Below are 16,721 nucleotides of genomic sequence, written 5' to 3' on the forward strand. Positions count from 1 at the left end.
ACTGATGAGGATTAGCTCAGCCATCATTCTGATCTTCGCTGCCGGGAAAGGAACGCAACTCTCTGTTCGTCTCTTCTGCTCTCTTCGTCTGTTTGTCATTCTGTCGATGTATGTGTCCAATGTGTCGATTTTTATGTCCACTGTGTCAGTTTATATGCTGTCTGTCGATTTATGTACCCACTGTGTCGATTCCTATGTCCACTGTGTCGGAACTTTGCACCGTGTTGATCCATTTTTGTAACAGTGTCATCACTGAAAGGTCCATTATGGAGAAATTGCCAATCTCTCTGGAGATGCAGGGCCTCTGCCCTGATGTAAAAATTGTTGTAATTTTTGATATTTTGTAATATAAATAGCTTAGTCTTACGCAGAAAAAAAAAATAAAAAAATTTAACCACATAAGTTAAATTATATGAAATGTCAAATATTACAATATGAATTTCCAACTTAATATTGGTTCAATTATACATAAAATATTGTTTCATCACTTCAAAACATTATCATTGTGTTGCCAATGTATTGTAGGTGAATTCACCAACTCTAAAGACTTGACCATCAATATCTATGTGTGTTTCTCCTACGGGATATTGGATTTAAGGGTATCACTAGAGTGGTTCATTTCTTTCTTTCTTTTTGCATTTGTTGCTTCAATGTTATTGTTCTCCTCTTTCTTCAATTCTTGCTTCTTACCATCAATAGTGAGTTCCTCTTCTGAAAACGAAAGAAGATATAATGTAGAGTATAAGACATGAAAGACGACGAATACTAGAATATAAACTAAAGTATACTATAAAGGATTTATATGACATATACCTCAACATTAGCAATGTCAATGCAATTTTTCCCTAAAAAAGCAAGAAACTCGAACAAGTTTTCTTCAGTTGGGTGATAGTGGCCACTATGTGGCCAAATAACCTATATTACCAAAGAAAATAAAACGTCACCATAGAAAAGAACTCCTTAGTAACTTAGTATTCAACCTTCAGGAAAAGATCCGCACAATAATGCCAACTAAGTTACATGCTAAAAAGCTCAAGCTATAGATAACTTGTGAAAACAAATAATTTGGGGCATCATGTCTAATCCTTGTCATTTTATTCTCAATAACACTGATTCTCTAACACATGAACTTGGTAAAGTATATAGACGACTTGTACTCAAATAACAACATGAAAGTAAATTTTTCTAATAGTCATGAAAATATTTTAACACAAAACAACTAAAAGGATTTCAATCAATATCATGTAACACTATTTTCATCTTCAAGCTTTGGATGTTGTTTAAATGGACATGATACCAAGTATTTTCAATTTCATAGTTAAAAGAAAAACAAGATCAAATGAAACATTCAAAATACAATCAAACAATAAAGATAGAATATCTTGTAACATTTCAATTATAAAAAAATTGTCTACCAGTCCAACAATGTCTAGCATTCCTAAAACATTTGCTTGCCCAAAATAAACATGAGGTGAGAGAATCACAACATTAAAAACTATATGAATCCCTACTAGAAACATTTCCAAATTCGATGGACCAGGTACCTAAAGGATTTCCAAAAAGAAATGAATCATATTCAAGACATGCTCTACATTATCTCCCCATCCTTTTTCCAATCTCATTCCCTGTAACCTGCCGACACTAGAGTCAAGTAACAATCAAATGAAGGGGTTAACATTTGTTTTTATCTTTTATATCTATAAAATTTGAATCATATTTGTTTCAAGAACATAGTAATTCATATTTAAAGCCTTCCTATCATGAGAATGTATCAATCAAGTAAGACATCATAAAAATGGAAATCAATGATAACAAAATGAAATATATAAAATATCACATCCATCGCAATTGCAAGTTGGAAGGGGCTTCGGTGGAGGAGGAACTTGTGACTTGAGCAATCCGCAATTGTGATATCACAATCGATGGGGGAGGACTTATCGAAATCAGCGGGGAGAGAACTATTGCAATCAGTGAGGGGAGACAGAGCTTACGATATCACAATCAGTAGGATGAACTTTCAATATCGGAGGAGGAGTGGTGACGAGACTTATGTGATATAACAATTAGTGGGGAGGACTTGTGATATCAGTGAAGGAGAGATGACAAGACTTATGCGATATCACAATTCATGAGGGGAGACAGAAATTTGCAATATCGGTGGAGGAGAGATGACAGGACTTATCTGATATCAAAATCGGCGAGGGGAGACAAAACTTTGCGATATCGCAATCAATAGGATGAACTTGCGATATTGGTAGAGGAGTGGTGATGGGAGTTATGCGATATCGCAATTGCCGAGGAGGACTTCCAATGTCAATGGAGGAGAGATGAAGAGAATTATACGATATCACAATCAGTGAGGGGAGACTGAACTTTGTGATATCAACAGAGGAGGTATTTATGATTTGTGAAATCCAAGAAGTTATCACAATCAGCGAGGGGAGACAGAAGTTTATTACAGTAAGCAGGAAACTTTGCGATATGTGATATTGCAATCACAAAAGGAAAAGGGAGATGAATAGATATGTATAGAAAATGAAAATGGGCAAATAACGATAAATTTTTGCGGGTCCCAGGCTTTTAAAAGGCCTTAAGTATGTTTTATGAATGTTTTTAAGATATTTCAAAGGGGAATGGGGAAACATAGCTAGAGTTGGAAATAGAAAGGGATTTTCCATTGGAGTTAAAAATGGGTCACTGCGACTAGAGTTTAAGAAAAAAGGAAAGAATGGGGTTTTTGAAAGAAATGGTTTTACGAGAATATGGAAATTTCTCCAAAACAATTTGAACTGGACCTGTTCTTCCTCCTTTAATCTCCAATCTGCAAAGAACAACAACCTCTCTATTCTTTTTCCCTCTTTGTACAACTAGAACTCTCCTTTCAGAGGGTGACAACATTGGCTCCAACTGGGGTATAGCCTTGCTGGCAAGGTGCTGAGAACCTGTAGACCGGTAGCCTTCACAATTTGGCATGGAGTCAAAAATATAATGAAGCTATATAACCAAAAAATCTCTATGGAACATCTTTTGTAGGGAGTACTTTCCTCACCAAACTAAAACGCTGAAATATAAACTCTAAAAACTAGAAATTAAATGTTCATCAAGTGAGCTTATTTATTTACAAATCCTACTTACTTACAGGGCTCAATTCACGTAAGTGGGTTTGACCATATAATGGAGACAGGCCAGCATTAGAGTACTGGACCTTGTGCCTCCATGCTGCTGAAAGTTAAAAATTAAAATAGCCATGCACAATGAAAAATCTACAAATCGAAATCTTGACGCATACTCCAGAAACAACCTCTGATGCTGACTTAAGAATGTGGTCATGTAATCAACTACAGGGTCATAGAACTAAGAAGGGAAATTTGAAGCACCTTATTTTCATAAACCAACTACTGACCAATATCTTCTTGGTTAGGGAAGTCTCAAATATTGTTCGGCTCCTCAGCCTTAAAATTTTCAAAAATCTTATTGCTAATCTGTTGCTACGCACTTGTCAACAAGCCAACCCTCTTGGAAATCTACAATAGAATGTTCAGTTTCTGAACTATAAGAGTCATAGATTGGAGGGCCTACTGATAATTCCTGGCAGGGACGTTTTTGCAATAAGTAATCATAGGCACTACTTGCTCCTTCAGCTTCGGGCTCTTCTTGAGAAACTTGTTACTGGGAGCCTTCTCCCCACGTGCTGGTAAACAACTCCCTTTGAACCACTGTGGTCATCTCATCCTCCTATGAGTAATATGGATCATAAATCGATGGAGATTATTGAACATTTTCTCCAGGTGAACAATGTGCATCGTGGTCTAGAGCCTCTTCATTCTGTGCATCTTCTCATGACTGGGATTGTTGTAGTTTAGCATTGCTGGACTTCCCATCGGAGTCATACTCATCATAAGAAGGAGAATCATTGAATTCGGTTGGATAATATCTCTGAGAGTTTATTTGCAACTCGATGATGTTTCCTTCTTTTTTTTATTGACCACTGGGCAATGCTTCCTGATGTGAGTATATATCTTCTTGGAATGGAGTCTCACAAACATCTTCAATAGGATCATTACCCTCGGGGATATTTTTGACATTAAAATGTGTGCAACAATCTTCAAACAAAGCATTTGGTGGTTATAATCTTTTGCAATAAAGATGGAATGCTTTATGAAAACATTTTAGGGAGGATATGCTACCACGAGGTATTGTTTTGTACCAAACACTAAAATCTTCTTCTAAAGAGTGAATGAAAATTTTCATTTGCGCATCTTCAAAATGATACCCTGTTGCTCCATGCATTCATGAAAGTCTTTTAGGTGCTGGTCAGGCCTTCTATCTGTGTTCCCAATGAATCTAGGAAAATATGTATTCCATTCATGAAACGAAGGGACATGATTGGGATAACCAAAAATAGAAGAAAAGTTCAATGGGGTAAATTGGTTTGCTAGAAATGCAAGAATGCACATTTTGAAAAACCCCTAGGTGAGTGATCTCAGTTTAAAAGGCAGGGAATTTTTTCGGTTGCTTTAGCATCAAAGTGAGTATGAGTTTCATTGAAAGCCATAATGATGAAATAGAGATATGAATAGTGGATTCACAAGGATATTTACCATAAAATTGAAACAATGGAGTCACCAAGGTGAGAGATCTGCAAGCCACGCTTCCCTTGCTCACCTAACAGAGGGAATGTAAATATTTTTCATACCCAAGGAAAATTATTCTAATCCGTTCTCCGGAAACGGCACCAGAAAGATGTTTTCACTTTTAATGGTACTTGCAGCACGAGTGCTTCAGGGGACATAGAAAGCTTCCTAGAGACATCGTTTGGGTTGATTGTAGACCAGTGCCTTGGACATCTTAAAGAGAGGAGTGCATGGAAGATTTTTAATGGGGGCTTTCAGTTACACTCTAATTTTCGTGTTGTTAAAAGAATAATAAAGGGGATTTGGTTCAATTAGCATTCATGAAGGTAAACTTGAGCCAACACATGGATCTGAATGCTCAGGGGGTAAATCAGGCCAACCTCAAAGAGAAATGCCTTGTTCTGGTGGCCGACACACAACAACGGGTAGTATTAATATCGATGTTGTAGTAAAGGTGGAGAGGAGAGAAAGGAGAGGATTCGATGCATAGGGCTGCCATCGGAATCCTAAGAAATAATGTTCCAAATAAAATATGGAAGAGGGAGGAGATGAAGGAGCTACAGGAGTGGAGTGCTATTTAGGGTTTCAGGCCATATACTCATGGGCACATTTGTATCCAAAAGCTTAAGAAAATATGTGCACATTACCAGTGTTTAAGTAAATCTGTAGCTAACACAGGTACTGTTGCTTCTTGGTAACAAATACACCATCATGAACGAGGGAGAAATCGACAACATCATCAAACTATTTTAGAGACAGAAAAACATATATGGAATGAGATTACAGAAGGGAAAAAATAATACGCATTGATCTACTTGGAATCACCAGGGAGTTTCATACTTGAATGGTCCAAATAACCATTCCATTACATTCAGCATGCGTCACTCTAATCCCTCATGAACAGGAAATTAGAACCAAATGGAACCCAAGAATTAGGACCTTGTGGGTGCAGAATTCTAGAACCCCTTTAAGTATTTCTCCCCCTTATTTATACTGATAATCGACATTTACAAAATATCTCAGCTAGGTCTAGTTTCCTGATTGACTATTTGTCTCGGGCTGCGATAGCTCTACTGCCCAAAAATGATCACAATCGGGATTTTATTCCTTTCTTTAATAATGCAAGAAATAGAAAAACATAAGGAAAATTGACTGATGGCAAGGAGAAAATCTCCCAGTTGTTCCTGTTATGGCCTCTAGGCAGGCTGCATCTCTGCTATGATGTGCCTTTCTTGTTATTCAGCCGGTTCCTGTCACTTTCGCCTTAACTACCTGATTTCTCCACTCTCTGTAGTTGGTAGTAATCGACTGGGTTTGCTTGTCACAAAGAAACATCAAAGTTTGTCCGGGCAGTCCTGAATTTATGACTAAGTGGAGCTCCACATTGAGGCATTAAGCCTTCCTGAGTCCCCATACCATCATTTAATCTCTATTCTATTTGATTACCGTGTTGCTGGATATATGCCGAAAAACACCCTCGTCAGCCCACCGAGAGGAAGCAAAATAGACGTTTTAATGTTCATTGATCTGGAGTCGTTGATCCAGGCCTATTGGTATCACAATCGTAATACAAGGGAGGGATTTTTACCATATTCCATAATCCTTTTCCGACAGGTTGAACTCGAAACTGTAAAAAACTAAAATATATAAAGTATCACATCCATCGCAATCGTAAGTCGGAAGGGTCTTCGGCAAAGGAGGAACCTACAACTTGAGCTATCCCTTATTGTAATATCGCAATCTGTGGGGTAGGACTTATCATAATCGGTGGGGAGAGAACTATCACAATAGGCGAGGGGAGACAGAACTTACGATATCACAATCAGTAGGATGAACTTGCTATATCGACGGAGGAGTGGTGATGGGACTTATGCGATATCGCAATCGGCGGGGAGTACTTGCGATATCGGTGGAGGAGAGATGACAGGACTTATGTGATATCACAATAGGTGATGGGAGACAAAACTTTGCGATATCACAATTAGTAGGATGAACTTGCAATATTGGCAGAGGAGTGGTGATGGGACTTATGCAATATAGCAATCAGTGGGGAGGACTTGCGATATCGACGGAGGAGGGATGATGGGACTGATGTGATATTGCAATCGCCGAGGGGAGACAAAACTTTGTGATATTGGTGGAGGAGGGATTTATAATTTGTGTGATCCGCGATTGCGATATCATAATCGGCAAGGGGAGGAGTTATCACAATTGGCGAGGGGAGACACAACTTTATTACTGTAGGCAAGAAACTTTGCGATATGCAATATTGTAATCACAGAAGGAAAAGGGATATGAGAAGATATGTATAGAAAAGGAAAATGGGCCAATAGCGATAAATATTTGCGGGTCCTAGGCTTTTAAAAGGCCTTTGGTATGTTTTATGAATTTTTTTAAGATATTTCGAAGGGGAATGGGGAAAAACGGCTAGAGTTGGAAATACAAAGGGATTTTCGGCTAGATTTAAAAATGGGTCACTGCAGCTAGAGTTTAAAAAACAAACGAAAGAATGGGGTTTGTGAAAGAAATGGTTTTAAGATAATATGGAAATTTCTCCAAAACAATTTAAACTAGACATATTCTCCCTCCTTTAATCTCCAATTTGCAAAGCACAACAACCTCTCTGTTATTTTTCCCCCTTTGTACGACTGGAACTCTCTTTTCAAAGGGTGACAACAGTAGCTTTGTAGAGCCTAATACAATATTTAGGAGTGAACAAAACTATATATATGATCATCTTAAAGGAGGAAAAGGAATATTTATGTTAGAAGATGCCTGAGAGTAAGGATGTTTCCTGAAAATCTATTACTCGTTTAGCATATTCATCTATTTTTCTGCTAGAGCACAATAATATTCTTCATGGAAAATATATACGAACACCATCATATTTTGCTGCATTATCTCTAGTGAATTTATCACTTTGTAAATTTATGACTCCACACTTTCTCTTTATAATATTTGTTTTATTATTGTGTATTAATATTAGGGACATAACATTTTCTCATTTGATTGAGGTGCTTCTTGATCATTACTTCACAATTTATACTCAAAACGTTCAACTCTCACATAGTGAACATGAAGTTCTCTATCATAGTTCAAAGCAATTCCTTACATTTCATCACTAAAGAATCTTCTTCAGGATTATGAGATTAAATTACACATCTCAACCATATCAACAAATACATATACATCATGCAACATTCTAAAGCTTCATATCGAATCCATGTTTCTTAAATACCTGATTAGCAAGGTCATAAATTAGCTTAGAATATTAACCTTACTTTCCCATCAGAGTCTCTCTCAACTCAAAAACTGGAGTATCAAGGCCCATAACACCATGATGCTTGAACACCCCTACAATTATCGAAAATGCTCTCTCTTATGGCCATCTGTTCTGGTGTGAAATCACGGGTACCCTGTCATTTTATCAATTCAAAGCTACCAAAATAAGCATGTGGAGGCATATGGAAGTAAATAAATAACATTAATATTCCCCATAACAAGTACCCAATTAAGAGAAAATCATTACATAAGTCATGGAGAAACCCCTCTGAGTAGGAATATTATCATACTGCTCACTAGAAAACCAACAATTTCAAAATGAGATAACTTCTTCTGCAATAAAGGAAATAACTACTACAAACAGCTCAAACCAAACTTTAGAAGCATCTAACAGTGTGAATCATGGAGTTGATAATGTTTTATCTAAATTCAAGCCACTAGACAAAGAACTCTAGTATTGTTTGGTAGGAGTGAGAGATGAAAATTAAAAATGGGACTCATTATGAGAACCCTGAGAAACTGCAATTAGCTTAAAGAGTGAATTTTTATTGCATGAATGGTAAAAGATTTAAATCATAACATATCAACTGAAAGCTATCAAATAAGCATGTGGAAGCATATAGTCGTAATGAGAAGAACATTGATATTTCCCGAAACAAGTACACCATTTAGAGGCAATATCATTACATAACTCATGGAAGAACCCCTCTTCATAAGAATAATCTATTGTTACTCAATTGAAAAATAATAATTTTAGGATGAAATAACTTAAGTTGCAGGAAAGAAAATAAGTACTACAAATAGTTCAAACAAGTTTCACAAGCATTTAAAAAGCAAACAATACAAATCATGGAGATAATAAACCTTCATGCAAAGTCAAACCATTAGACAAAAAATTCGAGTACTTTTTCTGAGATTGAGAAATGAAAATAGAAATATGACCAATATGAGAACCTTGAACCTCCCAGATATTTAAAGAGGGAGGTTTCATTACATTGATAATAGAAAGTTCGAGCATAATAAAATACAATTTACTAATAATGAAGCTAAACAACTTGTACAATTAAGCTTCTAGGAATTCAATACTATAAGATTGAACTGAAATTTTCAAGTAAAAACAAATACCATTTGACTATTGACAGTAGTCACAAACCTAGCCATGGTTCTTTGCACAGGGAGACACAATGGCCAAAAGAAACATCTATAAGGAAGCAAAGGGAATGCAACTGCATGTTAAAGAGGTCATTGCAGGCATAACAGAGGATTATATAGAGGGGTTTGTAGCAGCAGAACAAAGGTTGACAGAACAAGTGGCTAAGCTAAAGCAACAGCTGGAAGTCCATGGTATAATCCTAGAGTTCACTCTCAAGAGTCAAAACACTCGGAATTAAGAAGTAGATGGAGACGGACCACAACCAAAACAATGGAGACCGATGAGAAGCACATAAATGTCAGAGTATGTCCACCAAATCAACTAACTTCATGACCAATCTAGATAAGTATTGTGGTTTTATATTTCACGACTTTTCTTATAAAAACATTAATAGTCAGGCTAGCGTTTTAAGAAACTGGAAAGCCAACATTTTAATTTGATGAGAGAATATGCTAGAGATTTGCCATGAACTAAAACAAGCAGATTCAATGATTTCATGTAACTATTGGTCTTAATGACAGAGACTGTGAGGAACAGATCTGTACACTTTGTAGATAAAGAAATATTTACTTATCAAACAGAAACAATAGTCACAAACCTTGGGAATTTTAGGTAATCTTCTAGTTTCATTGCTTTCTAAAATTGTCTTCATAGTCTCTAATAGCATCTGAAGTTCTGAGTCTTTTAGATCGAGTAACAAATCTAGTTCCTTTTCCCATTCATCCGGTTACAAATAAACCCAAGTAGGTGTATTTCCTAGGTGTAATCTCTTTTGAATAATTTGAACAATGAGCTTCCTGACAATAGCAGTTCCCTTCCCCAAACCAATTTCTTGGTTCCCTTTCTTCTTCTTTTTGCCTCTCGACTTCCCCTTAGTTTCATGTGCCTTCGTATCATTTTCCTCTATGCTTCCCCCTTCATTGTCGCCCTATTTGAGAACAACATCCTGGACAAAAATATTTCTCGGGAATATTTCTCTGCTGCTCCACCTGCAATAAGATTTTCATGCAAAATAAGTAAAGAGAGTGTGAAAACTGGAAAGAGCTAACCAGCCATATATTGGGTATTTAATGCCCTCAGAGCAGCACGCGACTTAAAGCGATAACACGGGAGCAGGCAAATTCGGCATTAAATAATATTTGCCCGCTCCCATGTTATCGGGCTAAGTTGCGTGCTGCTCTAAGGACATTAAATACCCAATATATGGCTGGTTAGCTCCAGCCGTGAAAACTGACTCGCAAGCCAAAATTTGTCTCGTCTCGTACAATAAGAAAAGAACGTGACTGGCCACTAGAGCTCCATCTAGCTCATTCTCAGAAAAAACCTTCAAGAATATTGATTGCAATTTATGGTTTAAGGCATCTAAGTGAGCATGCTGCCGAAGAAAATGGTCATCCAACTTCATATCATTGTCAAGGTTATTAAAAACTCTAACACTATTCTCAGCCCTGCTGAAGCTATTGTTTCCGACCGCCTGCAAAGAAACGACAACTGACAAAACCGCCTGCTTTAAATCCTGAAGCTGCACGACTTCACGTGAACCCTGCACACTGTCGGATTTCTTCTTACCCTAAACGGTGTTGTTAACTTTAGGCCTACTCTTGTTCTGCGACAATTTAACATTTTCGCAGAGGCATCTATGATTGTAAGGGATTGAGAAAAATGCAGAATCTCCATCAAACCGTAAATTCTTAGGGTTTTCCAGTTTCAAGCAGAATGAAAGTGTGTGCATATCACCAGCGACGTCGTTGTCTGATTTGTTTGAAAAGCCCTCGCTTGAAACCTCTAGATCAAAATCCTGCGTGTTAATTTGCACTGCTTCACAGGACAAACCCGCAACAGTGTCTACAGCTACACACAAGGCCGACGAAGTATAAATGGCGGGCGAGCTAATTACAATGGTAGCCGGAAAACAAGCCTCCATGACCTCAATTTCCTCTGCGATGTAAAAGAAATCCTCTGAAATTCTCATAAAAGACTCAACCCTGAGATCATCTTTAAATTTGTAAATTGCTTTCACAACTGCGTGGACAATTTCAAAATATATTATCATCAAAATAATATATAATTCAAAATATCCAAAGCTTTATTATCATTATTATTCAAAATATATTCAATAAAGAGTGGAATGATTGGAAGGATTCGAGCCTTGGCTTGCAGAAGCTTGTTTACAAGCGCCACGAGTGCAGCTCTGGCTTCCACACAGGTTAAATATGGGTCGTTTCCTTTCGCATTTTCAGTGATATTTTCTTTTCTGTCAGCCTCATAAATATTTCGAATCACTTCTAGGGGGCTCGCTGCTACCCGCTAATGCTTGGATCTGCCCAGTGAGCGAAAGTTCATGCAGTAATCCGCTCAAGTGCGGTTACAACCTTTAGTTTTTCACGGAGAGTTTGGGCTCCGAAAGCTCAGAGGAGAGGGAGGATTGTTCTACGCAGCCTAACCTTATGAAGCCTTGTTGAAATTGTAGTTGTATTATGTGGCAGACGCGGAATCTAGCTACAGTATCGTGAGGAAAATTTTCATCATAAAAAACCCTTAGGCTTAACAAACAAAAAGCAGAGTCGGTCGTGATCACTTAAAAGAAATAGGGAACCAAAAAACTCTGTTACCTAAAAAAGTAGAGTCCTGATCACTTTAAAAAATAGGGAACATCAAACTATGTTACCTGTTACCTCTTAATTGGGTGAAAAATGGGTCATGATGAGAAAGAATAGGTTGTAATAAGGAAGATATCACGATTTCTAAATAGTGTGCCTTTTTTTTCGGTTGTCTTTTTCTTGAAGAGAGTGACATAAGTTGTAAGATGAAAAGGTCACACATTATATTAATTTTAAATATATGTGTATACATGTATTTTTTAAAGATGCCTATAATTTTTTTACTTTTTAGGTTGCTAAGAAAATTTAAGCAAATAGTAAAAAAATCTCTTTAAAATAAAGTGATCAAAAAACAAAATATTAATAGATATCTCTATAAACTAAAGCCATCAAAAAATAAAAGAGTAATAGATGTTGATATAGCATGAAAATAAATTCTGAGGGAATTACAAGAGGAGGAAAAGATCAAAAGTGAGTGTGTAACCTGAGGAGTGGACCTTAAGATACTAGCTTGCATGGTGGAAGATTTATATCCCTTTCACTTTGTACATTTCTAATTTCGTATTAATAGATGGATTGGTTGATTAATTGAATTTTATTTTATTATGTTCTTCTAGACTAAGAAATTCTAATAGAGAAAAAGAACCACCTCCCTATGTTCAAATTTTTATTCCACATCGATATACATCCCTTCTCATTATATGTATACTTATATTTTCAATTGTTAAAAACTAAATTACAGTGAAATTTTGGTCATGAGTCGTGGTGATAGTTGTTAAGACGAACTACATGACCATGTTAATATGTGTTGAGGTTAATCATTTTATTACAATGATGGTAAACTTCTATGTTGGTTTAGTAGCGTTTTTTTTTGTTTTTTAAGATTCAAACATATGACCTTTTAAAGTTAATATATGGCCACAGAATGTTGAAGCTCAACTGCAAAGTTAGGCTATTAAAAAAAAGTGTTTAAGGAAGCATAACCTTTCAACCAATATATAACAGCCTTTCAATCCAATATCACTTGTAAGTTTAGATTGTTGAAGTGACACAATTAAAAGACTAACATAAATGACTAAATTGTATTATTGTAGTACTTGTTAGGTAGTCATACTTTTATTCCTAGACTAAATTAGTCATTCATGTTAGTAATTTTTAGTTGTATTGCTTATTATCTAGTCATATATTTTTAACCTGGAATTAAATTAGTCGTTTACGTAGTCGTTTTTAGTTGGGTGAGTTATGATTGCTCATTTTTGGTAGTATTTCACTTAAAAAAGTTGTAGTGACTAACATTTTTAGTCACCTAGTCACCACTTTATCATTTTCTACTAGTAGACTATGTAGGTTATCTCTAAATATTTCTATTAAACTTTTTGGGTTGATGGTTTTGTCCCAAAGTTTTTGAAAATAACAGATTTTGACTTTTTACTAACTACTCCCAATATATATTTTCGTTTATTAGGCCATGATTTTGATCCATCAACTTTCCACTTGAACTCTTGATAGGGGATTTTAGCTATTTCATTAACATTGTCTATTATTTTTGGATTATTAAACTCAATTTTTTTCTTATATGGAAGAGGGAGACATTTAAGAAACCATTGTACCTTTTCTTTTTCTTCTCGAATATAAGGAACATACCTTAGTATATTTGAAAATTTGTCCATGAACTCATCTATGCTCATTTGAGACAACTTCAAACCATGAAATTATTTTTCCTTGTTGTTGGCTTGCCAAATTTTTGTATTTTTCAACATCATAAACAACCATTTTCAGTAATTTATCAAACCTTCTTGCCCGTTTATCACACATCTTGCTGTGTTTCCTCGTGAATGTGCCACACTAAGCTTATGAATACTAAAGTACTTAATTATCATAGATAAAATATAATTTAATTATTTTCCTTTATTTTTATGAATTAGAAAGGATTATTGTTGGTTTTTCTGATTATGATTTTCCTATTTTTGTTCAAGTGGTTCTCATGCAATAACAGTAACCAAACTCCATGGATGGTATATCTACATAGCTCTAGGAGACAATCTGAAACATGGATTTTGTTCCTATGGATGTTGACATGGATTTGTGTTACCTAACTCATATTGATTTCAACTACATTAGGCTCGAGGTTGTTGTACCTCTGAGATAGTAGTACGTCAGCTACCAATGCCAGAGCATCTAAAATAACTGTTTTGGGGGTTTTTGGTTTTAATTTTGGAAGACCAATTAATGAAGATAGATGTAGAATTGAAGTAATTAATCCTTTGGGTTATATTAATATCTCAGCACAGGGCTGCTATAAGACTTTACACAGTGATATAGGTCAAAATAGTGGTGAGAATAAGACACCAAAAAAATATGATTATCACAGTTTCCTGACTGTAAAACAGAACAATCATAAGTTGGAAAACCTTCTAAACTACATTCCAAAGGTTCAAGGCAGTGTACTTAAGCTTACACAAGATGCTAATGATTTATTGATTAGAGGGGATTAACTAAATAGACAGTTCATTAATCCATTCTCTTAATAGATGATCACTTCAGGAGCTTATAGGAATAAATTGAGACACAATTTTTCCTACCTAGATATCTCTATAAGTCATAAGCGTATGAAGAAAAACATAATGATTGATAACTGGAAAAGCTTACAGGATAACAGAAAACTGTGTAAAACCAGATTCAAAATCCTCTGCTTTGTATTAAGGTTTCAGAAAAGACTGAGTACATCAAGTTTCTACAAAAGCTTCCTTCAAAGGTGGCTTCCAGGTTCAAAGTAGAATTAACAGTGAAGATTTTACAAGCAATGAACTATGAATCTTGAACCCCGAACCTATAACATCTCGTGAAGAGAGTTATTTGTACAATAATAAAATTGAGAAATATCCTAAAACTGATTAAGATTTATTCTAGGAAAGGAAAAGGTCTTCATGCATGAAGATAGGGGCAGCTATTGAACTGCTTCTTGCTTTACCTTTTAATGAGGTTGTGCTGGCTTTGATGTTTGATATTTCACCCTTTAAGTTGCTAAATTGTTTGAATCCTTTGTGCTGGTTGATTTCTTCAGTTTGATTTCTCATATGATATTCTTTAAACTCTGTAAATCTTTTTTAACCATGAAAAATAACCTTTTCTATTTCTTTTTACCTTTACTATGCAATCCAGGTTTTACTGTGTTTTTCAACAGTAATCCCTTTAGATTTTGTTTTACGGGGTAAAGTAAATTGATATGGTCTTCATACTTGTCTTCCAACTATACACAGGCTTTTGTTTTCTGTAAGCCTGGAACAGAAGCTTTACCTGCAAAACATAGAGACTGTTAAGAAAAACATAGGTGACATAAGGTCTTCAATGGCTATAGTGAGCTTGAAAGGACATTGGAAGGAGTCCAGAGCATATCAGAAGGCAAAATGATGGTTTTATTGGCCGCAGAGGCTTATGGAGGCTTTGCTGTGTAAAACAAGAAAAAACATAGCAAAATGGTCATTTTGGCGTTTAAACACGAAAAACAGTTTTCTTTTGAAATATGGCGCGATAGTGAACAGTAACTATTTTTTCGTTTTGCGGGAGGTGGTTTTGGTTTTCATCGCACCGCTTATGAAGCGTGGGCAATTTTAGGAAGGGTTCACTTGAAATTATCTAAGCTTGACACATAGCAAAGGAGGATGGTGGAATACCACTTTTCGGGTGGGTAATGTTCGTACAGAGAGAGTACCCAAAATCATCGAGGGCCGTTGGATTTGAATGGCTTAGATCGAACGATGATTGAGTGAAAAAGTAGTACGGAGGGTATGAATGATTAAATATGGCGGAAATGGCTTTATTATGGTTAAAAACCCAGATTAGTGGTGAAAATGGAGGTTTAGTTATTTCTTCGTGTAAATCATAAAAAATGATTTAACAAAGAAAAACTTTGCAAAATGCATATGTCGGACTTGAAATAATATAAATGCGGGTGGATAATGATATTGGGTCCAAATTTATATCGAATATCGCAATCGCAGTTTAGCGAGATAAAGCCCATCGCAAAGGAATTCGATAAGGGTCAGATGCGACATAGGAATAGACTATATATGATATGTCGTCGGGTCCGGGTCCCAATCGCAATTGGAGATTGCAATGGTGGAGTGTTATGCTATTAGTGGGACTTGCGATGGAGGCAGATGCGATATGAATATAGGTTATAATATATATTTGGTCGGGTCCGGGTCCATCGTTGATCGCATATCGCAATCGTAGAAGAGAGCATGCATATGAAAGGCTTGCGATGTGACAATATTGTGATGCGATATTAAAATACATAGTTTTACTATAAAACTAAGGTTTCGGGTTATTTTATAAAGGAGTTAATATATAAGGGAAAAGGGAATTTAAGGGGTTTAATACTATAGTTAGTGTTAATATGGAAATATAGGCAAAAAAGGGGAAATATACTAAGTAAAGTGCTTTTTAATGGTTTATTTGCTTTTCATATGTGCATCAATACTTAGGGAAAACATATTTTTGTGGGTTTTTTTGGGTAAAAAGGGATTTTACATGGGATTTTCACTTTTCTTAGGTAAAAAGGAATTTAACCTTAGGAAAAGGGGTTTTTATGGAAAATGAATGAATATGAATGTACGAAGGTAGGAATGGGAAATTAATGAATATAGGGATGAATGGGGATGAATTGGAAGTTAATGAATTGATCTTGTAGACCTTCATTTGCTTTGTGCAATTGCATCATGGACATAGAAACATATGGTAAAACATGATAATGTACCTTTGTCCAATCAATAATCAAACTTTTGCAACCTTTCTCTACTTACCCTTTGCTTATCCTATCATTTTCTCTTCATTTAATGGGTGCATTTAGGCTAGCAAACCCTTTTCCTTTCTTCTTATTTTACAAAAGAAAACTATATAAATCTACCCTTATAACCTCCAAGGGCTCATATTAAACTGATGAACACCTTATTATTCTCTACCTAACTACTAATCTGCCAAGATTAAACAGTTTGACCAGATCTTTTATTCTCTAACTATAACATCAAATTTAAAGCATGAAGCAGTCAA

General features: G+C 35.8%; 1 pseudogene; it reads right to left on the reverse strand.

The window, feature by feature from the left end:
- Positions 1-10,231: 10,231 nt before the first annotated feature.
- Positions 10,232-16,721, reverse strand: part of LOC149176794 (uncharacterized) — a 35,872-nt pseudogene continuing 29,382 nt past the window's right edge.

Source organism: Pinus tabuliformis, chromosome 4_1 (genome assembly GCF_031772625.1).
Source record: "Pinus tabuliformis cultivar Carrire ecotype Pingquan chromosome 4_1, CPIR1, whole genome shotgun sequence".
Taxonomy (NCBI): domain Eukaryota; kingdom Viridiplantae; phylum Streptophyta; class Pinopsida; order Pinales; family Pinaceae; genus Pinus; species Pinus tabuliformis.